The sequence below is a fragment of the Dermacentor andersoni genome, chromosome 2 (genome assembly GCF_023375885.2).
Source record: "Dermacentor andersoni chromosome 2, qqDerAnde1_hic_scaffold, whole genome shotgun sequence".
Lineage (NCBI taxonomy): Eukaryota > Metazoa > Arthropoda > Arachnida > Ixodida > Ixodidae > Dermacentor > Dermacentor andersoni.
This window is the reverse complement of record NC_092815.1, coordinates 213,351,361-213,373,399: the sequence shown is the minus strand read 5'-3', so window position 1 is coordinate 213,373,399 and position 22,039 is coordinate 213,351,361. Positions and strand designations below refer to the sequence as shown.

At 43.4% G+C, this 22,039-nt stretch overlaps 2 long non-coding RNA genes and 1 pseudogene across 2 annotated transcripts in view; 2 read left to right on the top strand and 1 right to left on the bottom strand.

Moving 5' to 3' along the window:
* The window catches only part of LOC140216010 (uncharacterized), a 302,742-nt gene that overhangs the window by 85,208 nt on the left and 195,495 nt on the right, over nucleotides 1-22,039 (top strand). The window lies entirely within an intron of this gene.
* On the top strand, nucleotides 9,304-10,809 carry LOC140216197 (uncharacterized; annotated as a pseudogene).
* On the bottom strand, nucleotides 11,137-20,814 carry LOC129387147 (uncharacterized). The gene is made up of 4 exons (XR_008614436.2): nucleotides 20,582-20,814; nucleotides 19,708-19,901; nucleotides 17,313-17,531; nucleotides 11,137-11,728 (listed from the first exon to the last, which is right to left on the bottom strand). It is a non-coding gene; the product is annotated as an uncharacterized lncRNA (long non-coding RNA).

The following is a 22,039-nucleotide window of genomic DNA, read 5'->3' as shown; positions in this document are numbered from 1 at the left end:
AGTGGATTAGATTTATTTTAATAGATTGTAAGCATTTGAAGTCCAGCATTTTTGATGACTGCAAACTATAATTCATGTTCAAAAAAGTTGATCCACATGACATGTCTTGGCTTTCACTCTTTCAGAGACTAAAAACTTCTGTAACTATATTTACACTAGCTACCTCACGAGCATAATTTTCCTATTGTTGCACATAATGAAAATAATAATATTGTGCAGTTTTTGAACATCTGAGGCACCTTGTCCTGGTTCATACAAATTTCATCATATAGTTGGTTTCCATCTGCCGTCCATGTCAACTGCAGAAGTAATTTATCATGTGAACATTCAGCTATAGAAATGTCCACTTAGTTTTACTTTCTTGCAGATCATGTTTTTTTGAAAGGTACATCTACATTTAGATATGTGAACTTGTATTAGGAGGACAACATATCAGTGTTTTTGCTCTTATATAGATCCAGATATTAAGAATAGTATACTTTCAACAAAGGGCTTTGATGTTCACTCATGTATATAATCCTACTAATATATTGGGTGCTTTTAGCAGGTAAGCAAAAGAACGTAATTCATTGAGCAAACAAATAATTAGAGCTTTTCTCTAATATTTTTATTATCTTCTCGCCTAGTAATATTTAAAACTGTTTGTCTCACTCTTTATGTCCATGCTGCTCTTGCTGCATATGCAAATATCATGGTGGAAGAATTACCAAAAAAAATTTAATTATGGTACCTTGATCGTTTTGTTTGAACTCTACTGAGCCCTGCTTTTGAATATCTTATTTTGTCAACTAACAACGTCAAACGTGATTTGTTTGCTGCAATTAATATAGACAACATTTATACACTCTAGAAACCACGTATGAATGCGACCATTCAGAACTTTAGGCATTTGATTTGAAGCTTTTCACAGGCTAAAAGACAACGTACTCCCAACATTACTCTCATGACATTGTTTCCAAATTCATGCACTTGAGTAAAAGCACTTTGTGGGCAGGCGCGCTGCAGTACCATATGCAGCAGAAGTTATTTGTATGTTCTGTTCATGTGTCTGGTTTTTTATCTACACCAAAATGTGAATTATTTTCACTCAAAGGCTGTAATCACACTGCAGGGGCTGTATATAGGCCCATATTTCGATATTTAGGTAGTTCCTGTAATACACGCTTTTTTTCTTTTTAAGGTTGATGAAAGGACACGCCCATACCCAACACTAATCTTCACCGGTGATAGCGTCATGTTCTCGGAAGGACTGAGTGTCACGTTTGAAAATGTGCAAATTGATGTGCTTGATGTGACGGCTTGTATGTCTCTTCTGTTTTCCATGTACTGGGCATATAACATTGAGTATGTACAATCTGCCGAACAAACCTTTGCCTTGCTCAAGCACCTGATGGGTATTAAAAGGACCAAGCTTTCAACTAGGGCTATTAAAGTGCTCACCAAGCTGAATGCATGCGCAACTGAAAGACAGCAGTGAAGGGCTGTCAAGGTGGTTAGATGCTGTTATAAAATGCTGTTAGATGGTTAGAAGGTGGTTAGATGCTGTTATTTTAACGCACAGTTCTCTTTTTCTATCTTCACTTAAAATTATCAGGCAGTTGCTGAAGGAAAGAAAGTGCACAGTTGCTACTTTCGATGGTGCGACAGCATGAGGGCAAAGACTGAAGTGAAGAGACATCCACTGTTCTTGCAATTGATTTTTTGTTATTGATAGCCGGAAATTTAAGTTAAGCAAGGACTCTCATAAACAATACTGTCAAAACTAAGTGCAATGATCAAGGCGTGAACGTGTGCTAGGAAGGCAATGTCATATTTATTACAAAAACCTCATATAATTAATGCGAGCATAAGCTTCTGAGGCGTTGCAGTGCATAACATTGCATATGTATGTCTACATACAAAAGACATACATTGCATATGTTTGTCTTTTAACGCAAAAGTGGAAAGCTCCTACAAAATTTTTGGTTAATTCGTTATCATATCAGGACAGAGTGGTTGTACATGCACGCATGACAATGCTTGGCCTGATGTGAACTAAGGGCAGGGCAGACAACTGATCATGCTGAAAATCTGATTCCATTCTGGCCTGTACACGGTTTCCGACAAGATGCAGTGGAATCATGTAACCTACCACTGAAGTATGGATGACTCGGGCATTTGGTGCACCTGCATTATGAACAAAAAGGCAGCATGAAAAAGAAAACACCAAAAATAAAGGACAACAGGACAGGTGCTCAACTCAACTAAAAGTTTTATTTGACACAGCACATTGTACTCTGACAAAAATAATAAAAGCAAGAAAACATAAACAACAAGCAAACTTTAACTTGTGCATGTGTCGACAAGTGCAAAATATGCAAGCTGCTTTATCTGATAGAATTACTAATATATCTCCTTTCAAGACGGAGCAATGGATGGCTCGCCAACACACGTCACCATTTTGTACAATTACCATGGCTTCTATGGTCTCTCCTTTTTAACACAGTGGTATCTGTAAATTTATATGTGAACACAGATGTGGCAGTATGTACACAGGTGCGAAAAACCAAGACATTCTAGTGGTACAGCGCGCTCTCGCAGCCTACCTTAGCACAGCAGTAAGTTTGGCCTACATACACCGCTGCAGGACAGCAGAGGGGTACACCACTTTTACTCTTCATCGAACATAATTGTGCATGCGTTTCACACTGCATCTGTAAGTTCAAGACTCGTAACTGTGACTGAGCCTTCTATCGACTGCTGCGCACATCCTAATCTTCCTGAGCAGATAAAGATGATCATGTGAGCAACCTATTTTCTTTAGCCATTGTGACATTTTGTGAATAAAGGACAGCACGAAGCTTCTCTTTTGCTTCTGATCCTTTGTTATTTTTCCCCATATTTTTCACTCATATGATTACATTTCAGAAGTTCATGATATGATATTACTAGATATCTAGAATGTACCAGCCGATTCGCCTGTTGCTCAGACATTTCCCACAATAGATGTGCACAAGACTTATTCAGTGACACGGAGGCAAGAGCTTGGTCGATTCTACTATTAAGAGCTTTTAAGTGGTCTGATGTAATATTTAGGGGAGAATTCACAGAGTGAGATGAGTACCGCCACACAAACGGTCCCAGAACCAGACGTTGAAATCTGAAGACCAACTCAGTATCTTTTTTTTTCCAGTATGTTAACAACTGAATGACAAACCCGTTTACCAGTGATGTGCCAAAAAACAAGTTCCAGTTTTGGATCTCTGCCACTTTCTTGACATCATGTTTGTTGGCACTACTCGTACCACTCTGTTAAGTGTCGTAAATTTCACATCCGACCATTAAAAAGGGAAGATTTGTATTGGCTAAACTGGCTTTCAGGCAGTCTTGACAAAGTTTTGCACACATCTAATAAGGGAAGTTTCCGAACAACAGCTGGTACATTGTTGATATCCAGTAGATGTCAAGGCATGAGCTTGTGGAAAGCTAGTAAAATGGTTAAAAACTATGGCAGAAAAGAAGTTGGCACACAAAAAAAGCAGGTTGTACTCTTTTAATATAGTACTGCCCTATGTTTGCAACGGGTGCATGGGGTAAAGAACAGGTGGCAGATGTGGTGTGCAGGTCCTTTTATCTCCTGGCCATTGAGAGAGGGCTGTTTCGCAGTTGTGTGTCTTGAACCTCTAAGTGCAACGCAAAGCATGATCACAATTATGTTCAATGCAGAGTAAATGCGGCAGTTTCTCTTCGCCTATTGACCACTAAACACTAAAATGTATATGAGCCACATCTTTATAGAAAATAAAACTAGTGAGTTCAGCACCTGTTCTCTTGTTCTCCCCTTTGCAAATTATCTGTCGTGCTGGTTTCTTTTCTGCTGTGATGTAATCTGAATCATGCCGCGAGGACATACTATTACCCATGTTTTATTAACAACACAAGTTTCTTTGCTGCCACTGTTGCTGTTCTCAGGCTTATGATGCTTATTAGTGCACAAATGTTTCCTAATTATAGTGGTAAAGGAACAAACAGTGTTAGCAATTTAAGGAATATTGCCGATAGATTGAATATCAGCATTGTTCTTGCATCAACAAATTTCGAGAAAAATATTTCTCGTTTGCAAAAAAATTGCTACAGGGGCATTCCCAGCTGAGCTTGTAGCTTGTTCATCATTACCAGGGAACTGCCCAGAAATCTGACGATAACGAAGAGAAGCACAAATCACTGTGTGTGTCTTCTTTTGTCTTTGTCAGATCTTTATGTTGTTCCTTGGTAGTAAAGAAAAGACATAAAAGATTGCTTTTAGTATTGTCCTGCCAGCGTGGTATGGTTTACACGATTCTCTTTTCATGTGGGAAGTAATGTGCAGGCCAGAATGTTCTTGTCAACATGTACGTGCAGGATATCTTCCTCTCACTTCCCTTGTTCTGTGCTGCCATTTGACCATGAATTACCACACATGGGAGTCCACACTAATTTTGCTGCGGTATAACAAGTAAAATGCTTGTCTTTGTTTCGTTCTCATCCTTACATCGCTTTTTCACCGTTCACATACAACTATGAAGTACGACTAACCCAATCAGCCACCTTCCTAATTCACTGCGTCTTTGTTATCAAGTGGTCGTGCTACTGAAATGAGCTGTGCCTAGTGTGGCTGTTCACTTCACTAATGCCCAATGTGAACTTTGTATTTATTGCTACACCTTACCACTTCCACTTTTTGCTCATATGTTGTAGTGCATCAGCATACTGAAAATTGGCAGTCACCAAACAAGCTACTTAGTGTTCCCTTTTTACATGTGCATCTTGTCACAGAGCGTTTGTGTGATGTGCGATAGGGCAGCTACATTACATTACTGCATTTGCATGAAATATGCTCTAAGTGCACTTTTTATGCAACTTGAAGTCTTTCTATTGCTGTGGTAGTGCATTCACGAATTGTAACTTTGTAGTTGACATATAAGACGCTTGGTGTACCCTTTTCTATCTGTATCTTGCAACAGAGCTTTTGTTTCAAATGTGGTAATGCAACTACATTACATTACTGCATTTGCATAAATGATGCTTGAAGTTTGCGTTTTCTACTTGTTGTAACTTTCAACATTTCTTTCTTTTGCTCTAGCAATGCATCTTATTGTAACTGTAGTTGCCATGCAAGATGCGTAGCGCCTGTTTTATATCTGCATCTCGCCGCAGAGCTTTTTTGTTGTTGTCATATGATAGTGCAACTACAAGGTGTTACTGCACTGTTGTAAATGACACTCAAAGTTGACGCTTTCTTTTGTGTAGCTTGCCACTTTTTTCTTTATTTACTGTGGCACAGCATCCAGATATTGTTGTCAGCAAGGTGCTTAGTGTGCCTCTTTACATCTACATCTTGCCACAAAGCTTTTGTTTAACTCAGATGGGGTTTTGCAACTGCATCATATCCCCGTGTGTAAATACCTGTTATTGGAAGTACGCTTTCTGCTGAATCTGACCACTTTCCTCACATATCGCAGTGCAACTGCATATTGTATTTTGCACTTGCCAGGCTACTTTCTTAGGGTATACACTTCTTGTTTATCTGTGTATATTGAAATAGAGGTCCTCATATTTTCTTACCCTGTATTACAGCTAAATATGCTATGTTGTCTGTACTGTCTCATGTGGTGTTATTGATATGGCAGAACATTGCAGTAGTCATTCCTGTGCACAGATTACACTTCTTATTCTTCAAGTACACATATTTTATTCTTCCTTCCTGCAGTGTGCCTTTCTTACTATTGGAGAAAATGTGACTTTCCATTTTGGTTTGTTGCAGTATATCATGATACTGAATTAGTAAGGCTGCAAATAGTAAGTAATTAGTAAGGCTGCAAATAGTACAGCCTTTCTTTACAGTGTGCCTCGCACCTTGCACAAAATTAGTGTTTATGATGGAGGTGATTCTCCTGTTCACAATACTTCTAAACAAAAAGTTACTGACAATGGTCATGTGCTTTAAGCATGCACATTCCCAGTGCCATAGTATGTGCAGGGGGATGTTTATATAAACATTTCTATGCTTATTGAGAAAGTGTCTCTTCTAGTCATGTATATATGCCCTGTTAAGTGACAAGTCATTTTTATATATATCGTCCAATCGAAATTTGATTGGAACTCAAGATATTTTTGCAATTCTGACACTGAAAGAAATGTGTTTTGATCAATGCTGTGATATTTTTGTACATTAAAAAAGCTACCTTTAAAATTTGTTTGTGTGTTTCAGATAAGTTCAAATCAGAGGTATGAAAACCACATTTATAGGTGAATTGAAAACTGCGGACCATCATGTTTCGCATTAAGTACTGTCCTGCAGTAGATTCCTATTGCCACAGCTTTTACATCAATTCCATGCACATGCTTCGAGGACACTCCTGCTCTTGTAGGCTTTTCCATATGTAATTCGTAAGCATTTGAAAGTTTGAAATTTTTTTGAACCTATGTCCTATGTAGCTGCGGCCATTCTGCTGTGTACTAGTAAGCAACGGTGTGTGGTTCTTGTACTCAAGTGATGTCTGTTCTTTCGCACATGAATGAATAGACTTATTATAAAGGAAATAGCCTATCGCTGAGTATGGCGGCCTTGTAGAGTGTGGCTGGCTTTAGCATAGTCTCCATTGTGCCTCTTGATAAAACAAGTGCTTGAGATATTTACTAAGTTTGTTTCCAATTCAGAAGGAACAGCTGCCACAGCTGTAAAATTCTCACAATTCAATCTCATAGATATGCTCTTCTATTGTTTTGACCTGCATTTTTCATTTCCAGCATTCATTGTGGTCAGTGCTTTACTTACGTTTATGCCTTCTAGTTATGCGATTGTATAATGAGTTAAAACCAGTAGTTGTGTAGTAGTCTCATCAAGTGAAACTTCCCTTGCACATCGTCAAGAGACATATGCAGTTACCTTCATGGGGGGCGGCTATTGTCAGCAACGCCGACCTGACTCATTTTGAGGAATCACTTGACTATGTTGCTATGAGTCGACTGGCTCATTTTGAGGAGTCGCTTGACAATGTTATTAAGAGTCAGCTAGCTGACACATTTTGAATGGTCGCTTGACATCCCAGTTAGTGTCACTTGACACGCCTAGAGTAGTCACATTACTCTTTCCTTAAGAGTCTCCTTACTTCCATTCAGAAGTCGATTGACACTCTCCGAACGTCATCCGGCTACCTCAGCAGTAGTTACGTGACCCTTTAGCTAAGAGTTCTTGTGACCTTTATGAGAGTCCAGATGATTATTGCAAAGTAGTCTGCATGACTATTGTGTAAAGAGTTATTTAACCACCTTTTATACAGCACAGATAATCTTGGGACTCTGCCAAAAGGTAGTTCGGGTGTCTCCGTCAAAGTGTGGCGAGTCCAGACTCTTCGAAAGGAGTATCCCATACTCTTTTTTTTCTTGGTGTGTACTAACATCCCCGTAACAGTATATTGTACATATAATCTTCTATAATCCGGACATCCCCGTAACAATATGCTCAAGTAAAACTCTTGCTTGGGCTAGTTGGTTCATGCTTGAAGTAGTAAAGGCATAGAAGAACACAAACGGCAGGACCGGCGCTGTCGTTTGTGTTCTTGAGTCCTGGTCTTCTGCGCCTTGCCATTACTACCGTAACGATATGTTCGCTCATTAGTCATTTTCGTTATCGCAACTGTTTGCCCGTGTGTTATATTATGCTGCACAGTGCTGGTCGATCAAACATTTTATACGTCTTATCAGCTTTGCGTTACTGTTCAAGACTTCTTTCACTATGCGGCAAATGCGTTTTTTTCAAAGAACACTAACTGGCTACCTTAACCCACGCTTTTCAGTGGCATGCACGGTGACATGCATACAATCGACACACGCACGCTAAAATAAACTTGGGCCTTACGTTTTAGTTTGTGATGTCGGTGCCTCCGCCAATGCACCAGCCGTCAGGAGATCGTCGAGTTTCTACCGTCCATCGCTTGCTGCTTCTGCTTACTCGCCGGCCGTGCTTCAAAGAAAGAGCGCTTAATTGCAGTTTGTTTTGAAGTGCTGCTTGGTCGACCGAGTTCATTGGTCGCACAGAACACAATTGTCCAGGTGTAACAGGCGAAGTTAACTTATACGCAGTTCACACTGCCAGCAGTTCAAGGAAAAGGAAGAATTGCTATATTTCGCATTCACCAACTCTCACTCTCTCTCTCGCAAGAGAACGCATCAAACCATGTGCAGTGTTTGCGTTCGGCAGCATGTCTCTTGGAAGTCGCACATAATCGCTCACGCGCGTTGAGGTAATAGATTTAGTACTGCACCATGACGATACGTACGCAGCACGCAAGTGCTCTGCGGAACGTAGGTGCGCGTGTCGCGTTAGGGCTTTTAGTACTGCAAAATGCCTACGTGCCTAAGCGGGCCAGCGTTAGACGCCGGGCGTGTCGTGTCGGAGCGCATTGGCCGCGTCCGCCAGTACGTCGAACCGTCGGTCGAACTAGACGCTGTTGACCTCGCTAACGTGATGTAACGTCTGGGTGCGTTCCCACTTTGTCGAACTAAACCTAAGCCTTTAAGAGACTCTACTTTTAATACAGATGAAATACGCGAATCATATCGAGAAAAATAAAAACCGAGTACTTGATTTCTGAGGCTGGCACGGTCATTTGCGACGAACTGCGCCAAAAGCAGGTCGAGCCTTTCGCGCAAACAGCACACACTGAACACTTCCTAAAGAAAGTTCCTATTTTGCTACGCATTCCCACCGTGAAGGATCCGGGAATGGCTTCTGCGCGTTCACTTCACGCAGCGAAGCCAAACAGTAGGCAATTGAAGAGTACAGCCTTCCGTTGGTCGCCTTTGACGCGGCCACTTTGGGAAACGCTTTTGTCTCGCGCTCTCGCGAATAAACGAGAACCACCAGGGCAGCACGCAAGGCTCCCTACTTACGCACGGAACAACCGGATGCGTGCGTACGCAGCGGCCGCGTTCCCATCACCTACCATTCGTGTTGCGTTCTGCACATGCGCACTCTGCCGAACGTAGCGATCTTACGTACGCAACACCGTTGCGTACGCTACGCACGCAGTACTAAAACTAGACAGTAGACAGTTTTAGTACTGCGTCTCGACGATACGAACGCAGCACGCAAGCGCGTTGCGGCACGCAGCAGCGTGTGTCGCGTCAGGGCTTTTAGTAGTGCGAAAAGGCTACGTACGTAAGCCTACTGCGCCATCTCGTGTATAAAAATGAAAGCTCTTGTTGTCTAGAGTAGCCAATTCGAATGTACTAGCCTGATTAATAGCCAGAATACGGCACAGTAGACGCATACGAGTCGGATTATGAACGTGCACTCGGAAAAACGTCCCGTTCTCGTAGCAAAGTGCTCGCGATTGTTTTTTTTTTTTGTCCTGTCGTATGGTAGGTGTTGCGATTTTCTTCAACCATGGTGTACTCCAGCGTTTTCTGGAACCCCTACTGTCTCGCGTACCTCAGTTGGACGGACATAGAGGCTCTCATGTTGCGTAAGAAAGAGCAGCCGCGTAGGGTGTATGTGTCGCGAAATGGCCTCCTGAACCTCGATTCAATCTCGTGCCAGACTTTCAGACGACAATTCCGTTTCGCGAAAGCGGATTTTCCACTGCTCGTCCGTGCCCTACAGATATCCGAGTGCGTCACAAGCGCCCAGGGAGTGCGCGTCTCGGCATCGGAAGCCCTGTGCATGTGTCTGAAGTGACTCGCGTGCCCGAACAGGCTGTGCGACTTGCAAGAATGTTTTGGACGGCACTATTCTGTGGTGTCCAGCTTGTCAAACAAGGTGCTTTACCACAAAGAAAAGAAGTTCGGTTGTCTTTTCAGTGACCTGACAATGCATCACTGGCTAAAACACTCAGACTTGGAGACAATGAGCGAGGTAAGTCACGCGTTTGTTTTGTATCGTTTCGTTCCGTAGAAAAGTTCCCACAAGCTTGTTCATTGTCTTGAACGAAAATGCTTGATTGCCTGGTAATTATCACGCCATAAATTGTTTGCCCCGAGGCTATTCATCGTAAAGGTGCTGCTCTGAGCAACTGCTGGGCGTTTATCGACGGTACAGCACGCCCCATATGCCGACCCTCGCAAGACCAACGCTTGTACTTCTCCGGACACAAGCGACTACATGTCCTCAAGTACCAGTCATTGATGGGCCCAAACGGACTCATCTGCCAGCTGATGGCCCATACCCGGGACGAAAGCACGATGCTGGTGAGTGGTGAAGCTTTTCGAAGGTTGTGAAAGGTTGGTGTGTACTTGAATCAGTGCCCACACGCAAAAAAAAAAAAAAAGACGAGTTTCTATCATGAACGCGTTACCAGCACTTTGGCTGCGAGCACTTAGTTTTTGTAATCAGATTCTGTGCAATGTGTTGAATGAAATTGAATTGTGTGGGATATTTATTTGTGCTTGCAGGAATACTCCGAGACAGCCAACTGTATGAGAAGGTGGAGGCATTGGTCCAGGACAAACAATTTGTTATATATGGCGATCCAGCCTACCCCCTCCGCCCACTGTTGACGAAGCCCTTCGGAGGAGCAACATTGACAGCTGCCCAACAGGAGTTCAATACGTCAATGAGTACTGTCAGGCAGGCTGTTGAGTGGGGATTTGGAAAGGTAATTTCCAAATTTGCATTTTTAGATTTTAAAAAAATCGTAAAGCTTCCTTCAGGCAGTGCCACGTATGTACAGGGTAGCTGTTATCCTGACTAATTGCCATGCATGCATGTATGGCAACCAAGTGTCTACTTATTTTGGTGTCGAGCCACCTGTTCTCATGGGTTACTTGAGGCCTGCCAGACAGTATTGAATTGCAGTTTAATGTAACGTACATAAACACTTGTTTTACTTTAAATAGTAGTACAAAGGCTGAACACCCTAAGTACTCTACCTTCGAGGTGCTACTACGTACATTTGTTCAATAAACCATCTGTGAGAGCAATTGTCTTCTTACTTTATTTCCAAATGTACATTGTGAACAAAACAGAAAAAAATTATAAATTGAAGGGACACCGAAGGGAATAATTGCAGCACCTTAAGCTGATGAAATATTCTTCAAAGCTCTATGCCATTAATATGCGCTATTGGAAGAGGAATTAGAAGCGAAAGCTTTAGAATGCAATGCAGTCCAGTTTTTGCGATGAATAATTGAACTAAATAAAGGAAATTGTCAAAATCCGCGATGTCACAGCCACTTATTGTGGGAACTTCAAGGCAACATTGCCACTTGGCTTTTGTTTTTCCTTTTCTGGCCTGCTAAGCGTCTTCTCACAGTAAGCATAACTTATCTTGTAGTGCAAATAAGCAGTTTGTTAATATTGTTCAATTGTATCATTTATCATTTAGTGTCCCTTTAATGGGCGACTGTGGAAAAAAGTATTCTGTGTTGTCTACTTGCCTAGCTTATTAGCCAGTGTTTCTACAATAGCATGTATTGCTTGCTGAGTAGTCTTGTAAAACCTTAAGTGCTGCTCCCTCTGGCTTGATTCATCCAATTGCGTTTGAAATTTCCGCTCGCGCAGCTGCAATTTTCGTTCCGTCTTTCTTTGCCTCAATTCGTGTTTTTTTTCCCCACCGTTTATGTTTAAGCTCAATTCTCATTCTTTCTATGGCGAGCCGCTCCATTTCTATGTCATGTTCTTTCTCCTTAAGGGCACTTTCATGTCTCCATCTTTTTTCCAGGAACTCATGGTCCGCAGTTGCTGCCGCAGCTTGAGCCCTTCCCTTTCCTGTAAAATTTGAGATTTCACGAAATTAGCAAGAGGCGCTGTTTCCTTCACATTTGAAAAGAGACGCCATCATTACAATAAAACAACATAGCGCACCACTTTTTCATTGGGCATACTCCAGTATTACTAAACAAAGTATGAGCGCAGGTCGCTTATCTTGCAGCGGCACGATGAGCACATGGTTGAAACTTGTCTGCACTGTCTTTCAGATTGCCGCTTGCACCAAATCCAGATGTCTCCAGGAATGTGCTACGTCTGCGCATGATCCCTTTGGCCCATCCTTCGAAACGTTACTGAGGACCGTCATATCGGAGGATGTGATACAACCATCGCATCATCGTTGGACTGAAGCACCGGACCTGCGTGGCTTGACCTTTGGCGAGCCCTTCTGCGCATGGAGTACTACCACAGCGTCACCTGGTCGTTTACACTGCGCTATAAAGCCGAGGACGGACGCTATGCTCTTCAGTGGGTCTTGCAGCGGCACGATGAGCACATGGTTGAAACTTGTCTGCACTGTCTTTCAGATTGCCGCTTGCACCAAATCCAGATGTCCACAGGAATGTGCTACGTCTGCGCATGATCCCTTTGGCCCATCCTTCGAAACGTTACTCAGGACCGTCCTATCGGAGGATGTGATACAACCATCGCATCATCGTTGGACTGAAGCACCGGACCTGCGTGGCTTGACCTTTGGCGAGCCCTTCTGCGCATGGAGTACTACCACAGCGTCACCTGGTCGTTTACACTGCGCTATAAAGCCGAGGACGGACGCTATGCTCTTCAGTGGGTCTTGCAGCGGCACGATGAGCACATGGTTGAAACTTGTCTGCACTGTCTTTCAGGTATGCCCGAAGTACAATTTTCCTTGTTATAGAAGCGATGATCGATGTGTAGTGCTGCTGCCTGGCCCACTGATGAGAGCGTTTTCTATTTTTTCTGTCCGTAGAATGTTGTTGATGTTATCTGGTGATGTCGAGACCAATCCTGGTCCCGATAAGTTACAGGAAGCGCTATTGCAATTGCTCGCAGGGCAGGAAAAAATTCGTTCCGAAATATCTTCTTGGACAGCCAAGTTTGCTTCCATTGAAGAAAGGCTAAAAGGCTTGAGACGTCAGTACTGCAAGTCGCGGAAGTGATTCCGCGGGTTCAGGAACTTGAAAAAACTGTCGCTCATCTTAAAAACGTGGTATTGAAGCTGGAAAGTCGGTCTGACGATCTTGAAAACAGGTCCCGCAGAAATAACCTTGTTGTCTATGGATTACCCGAACCCCATTCTGAGCCCTCCGGGCAACTACTTGACGCGTTCACAAACTTGATATCTGATAAACTTGGTGTTCAGTGTACAGACATTGAACGTTGGCACAGGCTTGGGGTGCGTAGAGGTGATAAGCCACGTCCTGCTATTTTCAAATTTTTTGACTACAGGTCAAAGATTGCAATATTAAAGAATGCCCGAAAGCTTAAAGGTACAGATATATATATAAATGATGACTTCTCTGAACGGGTTCGAAAGATACGCAAAGCTCTTTGGAGACTTTCTGTAAATCAAAGGAAAAATGCATCTACCGTTCGTCTGCACTATGATTCCTTGCTGATAGACAATGTACGCTATGTACTGAATGAATCAGGTGATTCAATGATTAAAACCAAAAAGCAAACCTCTGCAGTACATGAAACTTGACTGCATTCCGATGCTAATTTCTCGCTGGTAAACGTTAATGCCCGCAGTCTTCTTAACAAAATTCGACTTTCACCACCTCGTAGCATTTTATCATCCTTCTGTGATTTGCGTGACTGAAACGTGGCTTGGTGAACACATCTTAGATTCTGAAATTTTACCACCAGGTTACAGCGTCCTTAGGAAAGATAGAAGTGACCGGCGCGGTGGCGGTGTGGCACTCTTCGTAAACCAAGACATTGAGTTTACAGCATTGCCTGACGTTCCTAACTGCGAATCAGTATGGTGCAAAATAAGGCTTTGTGGATTCACTTTGGCTGTAGGAGCTGTTTATCGACCCCCTGACACGGATCTCAGTGTCTTTTCCGATCTTACCGATTATATAACCAAACATAAACTTAACTGTTGTAAAATGTTACTTACTGGTGATTTCAACACCCCTGGCATAGATTGGCCAACGCTATCTGCTGGTGGCCGTTACAAAGCCATTTGTGATTACTTGATTAACATGTCTATTTCTTTCGATCTAACGCAAATTGTGAATTCCGCAACCCGAGAAAGCTCAATTTTAGATCTTGTCTTCATAAATGAGCAACTTAGACAAAATGGTTACGATAGTACTATCGTTGAAGGCCTCTCGGACCATAAGGGGGTCATTGTTTATTTGAATTTAGCACCTATGCCTAAGCGCCCCTCACATCAGACAGTATTGAACTTTGAACGTGCTGATGACAACTCCATAACTGAGTTGCTCGCATGCTCTTTTGATGAGTTTTCGAGTTGCGTAAACCATTCCTCTGTTAACGTGTTAGTGAACCGTTTTTACTCAATTGTCAATCAATGCATAACTGATTACATTCCAACCAAGTGTATAAAGCGCAATCCCAAGCACCCTTGGTACACACGTGAAATTATACACCTAATTCGTCGCATCAGGCGTCTGCGCAAACAACCCTATGCAAACAATCCAATGAAAGCTTCATTATTGACCACACTTAAAAACAACTTAAGATCTGCTATGTCAAATGCGAAAAGTTTCTATTTTAATAACACCTTGTCATACTTCATTAAAAACAAGCCATCAAAGTTCTGGCGAACCATCAGTCCACCAAGTCAGAGCTCTCCTTCATTCATAATTGCTAATCAACCATGCTCAGATAATCTTAACATTACTGAAGCTTTTAATAATTACTTTAAATCAGTGTTCACCTGTGATGATGGACGCACCCCCACGTTCTGCACTACTCTTTCGTCATCACCTTTTCCTAGTATGGCAATCACTTCAGCTGGTGTACATAATCTTATACTCAAGATCGATACTATGAAAAGTACTGGGCCAGATAATATACCAGATATGTTTTTACGGCGATATTCTGAATGGAGCTCTCGGTACTTATCCCTAATTTTTTCGAAATCTGTAGAATCATCCACTGTTCCAATACTCTGGAAATGTGCTAAGGTTGTTCCAATTCACAAAGACGGTAATAAGCAGGAAATATCTAACTACAGACCTATTTCTTTAATATCAACATCTTGTAAATTATTGGAACACATTATTCATAAATATATCATTGAGTACTTATCTGAACATAATGTTCTTTCGCATGCTCAACATGGCTTCCGTTCCGGATTCTCCACGGTAACACAACTTCTAGAATTCTCCCATGATATTGCATCCACACTTAACCTTAGAGGACAACTTGATGCCATTTTTATTGAATACAGTAAAGCTTTTGACAGTGTGCCATAAAAAGCTTCTCATTAAACTCAAGGCAATAATTCATGATTATAAATTACTAGGTTGGATACAGGACTACCTAAGTACAAGAACCCAGTTTGTTGCATATAACAATGTTCACTCATCTCGTGTCAATGTAACATCCGGTGTTCCACAGGGGTCTGTCTTGGGTCCTTTGCTGTTTGTAGTCTATGTAAATGATGTCGTTGAAGTAACCGCGGGCACTTCTGTCAAAATAAGACTATATGCTGATGACTGCGTCCTTTATTCTACTATAAGTAGTAATCATGATCAGTTAGAGCTGAATGAAGTCTTCACCCGTTTTTGCGAATGGAGCAGAACATGGCAAATGTCACTTAATTTTAAGAAAACCGTATCAATGACTTTTTCGAATAAAAAAACAACCATTACAATTTACATATTTTAATGAAGCGCACAAGCTTGCAAGCGTCCACACGTTTAAATACCTTGGTGTTACTTTCTCCCCTGATCTAAAATGGCATGCTCACATTAGCTGTATAACCAACAAGGCGTTGAGAAAACTGGGATTTCTTAAAAGAAACTTACGAGATGCAACTAAAGAATGTAAATTAACAGCATACAGATCACTAATAGGGCCTCTACTTGAATACGCGTCGGTAGTGTGGTCGCCACATCTTTCCAAAGACATAGACATGCTTGAGTCTATTCAGAAAAAGGCCATACGGTTTATATATAATCGTTATGACCGCCATTTCTCACCGACATCACACGCGAGCAAGCTACTACTAAAGCCACTCGCCCATAGACGTACTTGTGACCTTGTTATTCTGCTACATAAAATTGCTCATGGGAAAACTTATGTCAATGCACCTATTGTTTTCACTAACCCTTCTTCTCGGCCCACCAGAAGAAGTCATCATCTTAACATTGTTCCTTTAAATGCAATGATTGATTGTTTTAGGTTTTCCTTTTTTCCGCATACAATTGTGATTTGGAATGGCCTTGAGGGGTCCTTGCGCGAGTTACCAAGTGATGTATTTGCCAACCTATTACCTAATCATGTTCATTAATCAACTAGCTATTCCTGATATTGTTCTTTCTATTGTTTGTTTTCTTTTTGCCACTCAAATGTATTTCTTCAATTGATTGACATACGTATGCACTCACTCCTGCAATATCTTGCTATGCAAGATGGCCGTATATGTAAATAAATAAATAAATAAATAAATAATCCTGAGTGTACCCGCTCAAACTCAGAGCCACGATGACTTTGCCTGTTAGAGAGCTCCAGTGAGTCTCTGTGGTTAAACTTGAATGTGCTGAACTGGACAGTCATGTTAGCGAGTTCCAATGAATGAAAGCTTGTGCAAATTTATAACGTGCCACAGTGGCCTCGGTTATGCTAGTACATTAGCTGTTTGAGTTCAAGAGACGACCTGCAAGCATGTGTGCACATGGTGGCAAGTTACTGCAAGAGACAAACATGTGTGAGGACTGGTGCATAAAGAGTTTATGTACGGTCTAAACACCAGGGGTCAGCGCTAGAAGGGGAGGAGGGTCGTTTTGCCACGCGCTCGCGCATCCCGCAATCTTTTGCTGTTGACTGTACAACGAATTTGCAAGGATAAGGAAACTTGCTATCAACTTGTGCAGGTGGTTCAATATGTATAGCCTGTTAATTACTACGAATCAAGACATTACTAAAGCAACTTGTAATAATACAATACTCAACATTTCTGCCAGTCCTCCTACAACAAACACTAACGTGTTCCGCCTGTAGTTCGCGAATGCGTCCCGCTGATTTGACACTTTTATGCACAGACGTGGCACCTAAGTGAGCAAGCTCGTTTACTGTGAGCTGGAGATTCCGATTTGTGGTTACGGACGTGCCATTCTGCGTCATGTGAACCGAAATCACCGTGTGTCTGTGCGAGTAAGCTTGGGCTCGTGAGTCGATTATCCTTTGTAAGCCTACCTGAGTGACTTATGCTTCATAAAGCAAGTGAGCCTGCCTGCTGCACGTTCTTGCGAGCACAGTTCGAGTGAGCTCACCATAATGTTAATGCGGTGTCTTCGTGAGGTTTAGGCAAAAAGTATATACTGTAAATATGTATGAGTAAATTTTGTTTACTTAGGCAACCAATGCTCATGAATAATTTAATGAAGAGCAACAATTCACTTACTAGGCGCAACTATCACAGCTCCTGTCTCAGTCCCGTCGTCCTCATTGTGTCTTAACGCGCCTGGGCTCGGCAACCTTGGTCGCTGGGTGCGCTGGATCTCGTCGCTGCTTGCAGAGGAACCTTGCGCTTCCATTGTGTCTGTGCCACGTGCCACTCTCTCCAACAGTTCCGTGGCACTGTCAACTGTGTCGTCAAAGGTCCCATCAGCATTGAGTGGCTCTGCGTTATGTGGAAGAGAGAGGGATGTTTTGTGCGTGCCGTCTCACAAGTGTTGCGCATATTGAACATTCCTTGTACAGTGAGGCCGAAATGAACATGACATGACATGACAAGAACTTTATTTGAGTCCTGAGGGACTGAGATCTTGGGGAGCTAAAACCGAAGGCTCCCGAAGATCAAGTCGGTGGCGCCACCCACGATGGGACCGGGAGATGAAGTTCCGCCGCAATGTCGTGGGCCCTCTGGACAGCCTGGAGTTGCATGTGGAGGTTGCTGCTCTTGAGCGATTCCTACCATTGTTCTTTCGTGATGGGTGGAGAGGCGTTAAGGGCTGGGCACAGCCAGAGCATGTGTTCAAAAGAGCATGAGTCATGACCACATTTCGGGCACGACTGTGAGTGGGCTGGATCTATCCTGTTAAGAGACCGAGGAGAGGGATACGAACGGGTTTGCAGAAGTCTGAGTGTGCTAGCCTGAGGTTTGTTCAATTTAGGGTGAGCGGGTGGAAATGTCCTCCTGCCCAGTTGATAATGGGAAACAATTTCATGGAAAGTACATAATGGATCGTTGTGGATGTTGACCTCGTTACGAGCCTGGCTATACGCGACAGCGCGGTACGTGAAATCACGTGCTCTCCGGTGGGCCTGCTCGTTAGGATTACATCCAAGCGCGTTAACTGAGCTATCTAGATGGGCTGGGAACCACGAGATGTGGTATCCTTCGCTGCTCGCCCTAGTCTTTTGAAGTGCTTTAAGCAAAATACTGTTCGCCTGTTCAGATACGAGAGCGGACGAGAAGGATCTAACCGCCGTGCGCGAGTCCGAGAAGATGATAGCGGGAACTTTTGAGCTGTGAAAAGCCAGAGCGATCGCCGCTTCCTCCGCCACATGGGCAAACTTCGTATAAACAGAGGCTGCATTGATCAGGTTGCCTGCCGCGTCTACCACGGAGACAGCGAACTTATCCCCACTGTCATATCTGGCAGCATCGACAAAGAGGGCATCTAGTTTCTTCTGATTTATCTTTTTAAGGATGGACTTGGCTCTCGCTAATCTCCTACCCTCGTTATGCACTGGGTGGATGTTTCGCGGAACGGGCTCAACCATGATGCGATTTCTGGTTTCCCGGATCAAGCTAACTTTGGTCGCCGGTTCATGTCTTGGTTGGATTCCCGCTTCTTCTAAGATCTTGATCCCTGGCTTAGTGGATGAAAGTCTCATTATTTGACCCGCTGTGTGAGCTTCTATTAGCTCATCGATGGTGTTATGGAGTCCTAGCTCCAGCAGCTTCTCAGTGCTTGTGGACTGCGGAAGGCCGAGCACACGCTTGAGGCCGGTTCTGATTAGGGAGTCGAGCTTGGCCTTTTCCGCTTTACCCCAATTAAGGTACGGTGCGATGTAGATAACATGACTCATGAAGAATGCTTGATAGGCTCTGAGCAAATTGTCCTCTTTGAGACCGCCTCTTCGTCAGTGATTTCTTCTCTGCACATTCGCTTCTCCCAGTACTTTATACAAAAGGTGACATCAAGCACGTACGAATGGTTGGAAAGCTGTGCTATGAAAGAACGCGACGCAGCAACAAACAAAATTTGCTGTTGAATGCGCTTCTCCTTTAGATATGTCGCTGTTCCCATGATTCATACATCATTGTTTAATTGTAGCGCCTCTTCCTCTTCACAATAACGCACTCTCTCTGTGATTAGCGCAGTAATTAGTTATGGAGCGCGAGCTATCGTCTACAATGCAGCATGGACAAAAATGACCCTGCTTTGCTGGAAAACCTGTCCTAAGGGATTTCCTGAAGCAGTGTCTACATTATATGACCCAACATGCCATAGCACAAATCAAGTGAGAATCTAAGTGGTTATAAAAAAATTTCCTATTTTTTTTATTCAATACCGCCAGCCGCCATTTGGTAGCCAAGGCAGGAGTGGTACAAACATACATCGCTGTACAACGCGATGCAACAAAACGAGCGCACGCACAATAAGAAAGCGAACACAGGAGCAAGAAGAAATATTTTGTGTTTCTCAAAAAAAAATTCAAAAAAATATAAGAGCATGAACACATTTCTGTATGTGAACACGCACATATTGTAATCTAAAATATTGCTTCATTGTAGAGTACATAGCAATGATTTATGGACAGCAGCTGTGCTACGCACCACTACATACCTGAATTTATGCTTAACAGCACTGGTGGTGCCACCGTAGCTGCTGCGCTGTCACGGACTGTTGTAGCAAAACTTCTCTAAGCCGCAACCGACTGTGTCTTGCGGCTTCTGGTTTTGTATCCGTACTCCCTCGCGAGCGTCCAAATCTCCTCAAGGAGTCGTTCTTTCTCCTCGTACTCTTCTTCGGTACCCGACCTAAAAGGTAACATAGTCATGTGTTATACGTGGGGGAAAATCAAAACTTATGTTGCGAAAGCTCACTGTTCGCCTCTGCACGCCACCAAGTGGCCGGAAAGCTGCGGATTATAAATCCATTATACAATAAATTAGTTTAAGTATGTGCAGCGGATATCCTGTTTAGTGCATCTGGGGTGTAACCGTATGCCGCATGTATTCTCACGATTGTAACTACATACAGCTTATCTCTGTGTCGTGCGCGCCTTCTGGTAAAGTCTGCTTTAACCTAAATGTTTTTCTACACGCCGCTTCATCAGATGCGTGCTCTATCGATAAGCCATCCCATGTCCCAGGAGTACATCAGCTCTAGTGTGGCTGCCGTAGCTTAACCCAGCCAGATATATTCCAGCTCAAGATGCTTACATCAACATCAAGTACATCAACTAGAAATTCCGCCATAAATCCGCTTTAATTTACGGCTAAAGATGTGACTTGGAATTCACGACTGCAGCCCTTACTTGGCAATGCAAACTTTCCAATGCAATCTCTGATTTTGGTTTGCGCGCCTGAATTACGAATAAATTCAGTTATTATTTTTTTTCAGGCGAGCCTGTGGTCCCTGTACTTTTGCTCACGGGTGTAAACATGATTGCACACGTTGACAACTATTAAGCAACAATTTCAAATTGTGCGCTTACTTGACGTATATACTTCACCGCAATTCGGACACCACAAAGCATGAACAGCAGAGGTAAAACGTTGCGCGGAATTTTTCCTAATATATAATGCGCAATCTTCCTTCTCTCAACAGATATATATAACAGACATAAAGCAAGTGGCTACGTGGGCAGGCCATATCGCTTGCTTTCCTAAAACCCTGCGCTCATGCTCGCACTGCAGCACATTTGGCCGGGGCGCACAACGAACCACCGCGCCGAGTCACTCGAGCCAGCGGCTCGGGCAGAGCACGGTGATAAGAGAACAAATCAAAGCGCGCAAACAGCGCGGACAAACGTGAAACGCCCCTGTTGAGGTGCGTATATAGACCGACGTTATCGGCGCGCAGGCGAGGACCATTAGACGCCGCGTGTGTCTGAGGGCGTTGGCCGCGTCCGCCAGTGCGTCGAAACATCGAACAATACGATGTTCTCGCCTACCTGACTTAACGTTTGCGCGCCTTCACGTTTCGTCTACGCCTTTAAAAGACGCTACATTTAATACTGATGCAATACACGAATCATATCGAGAAAAATAATAACTGAGTACTCACTTGCTCAGGCTGGCACTGTCATTTCCGATGAACTGCGCCAAGAGTAGGTCGAGCCTTTCGCGCAAACAGCACGCACTAAACACTTTCTCAAAAACAAAGTTCCTATTTTTGCTATGCATTCCCACTGTGCAGGACCCGGGAATGACTTCTGCGCGTTCACTTCACGCAGCAAAGCTAAATCGTAGGCCATTGAAAAGTATAGCCTTCCGCTGGTTGCCTTTGACGCTGCCATTTTGGGAAACTCTTTTGTCTCGCGCTGTCCCGAACAAACGAGACCCACAAGAGCAGCACGCAAGGCTCCCTACGAACGCACGCAAGAATTGGATACGTGCGTACGCATCAGGTACCGTTCGTGTTGCGTTCTGCACATGCGCACTTTACAGAATGTAGCGATTTTACGTACGCAACGCCATTGCGTGCGCTACGTACGCAGTACTAAAACTGTCTAATGATGCTTTCGATCGGGTCACGCGTGATCATAGCTACGTAGCACAGGTCGCTTTCAGAGAATACGCGTTTCGCGCATGAAGCAAAGGGAAGTTTTTAAGGCGTAAGCCTTTAGTGGTTCATGAGTGTCCGGGCGCAGTCCGTGGTGGACGCAGGAAGGCTGTGATCACCGGCGAGGCGAGCTAGGAGAGGAGGCGCGCCATGGACGTCAGACACTGGAGTTTAGCAAGACGTGTAGCGCCACCTGCCGGTGCGAAGAGGCAGTAATTGAGTAGTGCGAAGCCCGACTCTCTTGCTAAGTTGCCTATGCACCTAGCGACTGAGAAACAACGATATAACTAGATTTTGGTACATATTGCGAGTGTTTTGCACATTTAACACCCAGACAGAGAGCTATGGATTTCTACGATAGTCGGACGGGCCGCCGAACTGCCATAAA